Below are 1291 nucleotides of genomic sequence, written 5' to 3'. Positions count from 1 at the left end.
TATAAACTCCCTTAAAATCTCTTTACAACAGACAGGCAGACATAAAAACAAGTTAGCAGTCTCCTACAAARATGCGATCAGACGCTCTGGTAAATGTTAAATGTATTTCAGGAGTCTTGTGTATCAAAGGTTCACAGTTTGAAGACAAGCATAACATGCAGCTCTCAAGCCTCGAGCCATCTGCCCAAAACAACCATGAAGGATCTCCTGCTGCGAAACTTACACCTTAATATCAGAGCGCCTGGACGCTCACAACTATTTTCACACAAAGTGTTATAACCTACGTTTGCATCATCTTTTCCTCAGTATTTCTCCTTTCAAGCTGCTGTTACCACAGGCATAATCTGAGATCTGCTTTAATGCAAAAGTTTAAGTTATGTTATTATGTAGCTTGCTTTTTTAAGTTTCTTGAAGTTGTGCTCCCATCGTAACCATGATACACAACGGTGTATTGCAGGTGGTTTGCAGAGCAGCACCCAAGCTTCAGAGTAAAATCATTCATCGTCACAGTCAATCAAGATTTCACACCTTGTTACATCTGTATCTTAATCATTTCTGCGCTCAAACTTGTCCAATGAATTTAATTAAAGAAATCGTGGAGCTAAAGTGCTTTTCCTTGTAAGTCCTTGTTAAATAAACAGAACAATACACACGAGTTATTAGAAGAGGAGTGCTACCATGTCCTCTTGGGCAATTACAGAATCACATTCATTTTACTGCCATGTTAACTGATCATTTTAGCAGATGGCAGGGAGAAGAAATCCTACCTTTTCACTCAGATTGAAAAGCAGGGGTAGAATCTGTCAGTATCTCAGTGAACAGGTCCAAAGTCTGCAAAAACAAACAAGAAATGTCTTCATTTTAGCTCTTACTCCCAAAACCATTCTTTACTTGTAATACCATTTATACAAGTCTCTCCCTTTTTATTTACCCTGCCATCTATTAGAGTGTTTATTAATGCAGTCAGTGTTCTCCTGCAAGCTTGTTTTCCCCTGCCTTTCACTCCACTTAATCCCATGAATTATAATGTCTATAAGAAACAGTTTCATTCAAACAATAAAAGTGAGACATGAAAATGCTGGAGTTGTTCTTAAATATTTCCTCTACAGCAGTGTTTCCCAAAGTTGGGGTCGGGACCCAAAGTGGGGTCCCGAAACATCAAGGTGGGGTCCTGAAAAGATTTTTGGAATTAATTACATTTATGGTTTAGTTGTTACAAAGGAGTGAGGTTAGTGTATTTAAAATGGATAAATGTAGTAAAAAATATTGTTACTATGCCCATGTTTTATTG

The 1291-nt window shown here is 37.8% G+C and overlaps 1 long non-coding RNA gene across 2 annotated transcripts in view; it reads right to left on the bottom strand.

The window, feature by feature from the left end:
• The window catches only part of LOC106537250 (uncharacterized), a 46129-nt gene that overhangs the window by 13421 nt on the left and 31417 nt on the right, over positions 1-1291 (bottom strand). For both annotated transcript variants that reach the window (XR_001312626.1, XR_001312625.1), the window contains exon 2: positions 768-831. This is a non-coding gene — a long non-coding RNA (uncharacterized LOC106537250). The remainder of the gene's footprint in view (positions 1-767; positions 832-1291) is intronic.

This window comes from Austrofundulus limnaeus, unplaced genomic scaffold (genome assembly GCF_001266775.1).
Source record: "Austrofundulus limnaeus strain Quisiro unplaced genomic scaffold, Austrofundulus_limnaeus-1.0 Scaffold7, whole genome shotgun sequence".
Taxonomy (NCBI): Eukaryota; Metazoa; Chordata; class Actinopteri; order Cyprinodontiformes; family Rivulidae; genus Austrofundulus; species Austrofundulus limnaeus.
The sequence above is the reverse complement of the archived record's forward strand: the minus strand, read 5'-3'. Positions and strand labels throughout refer to the sequence as shown.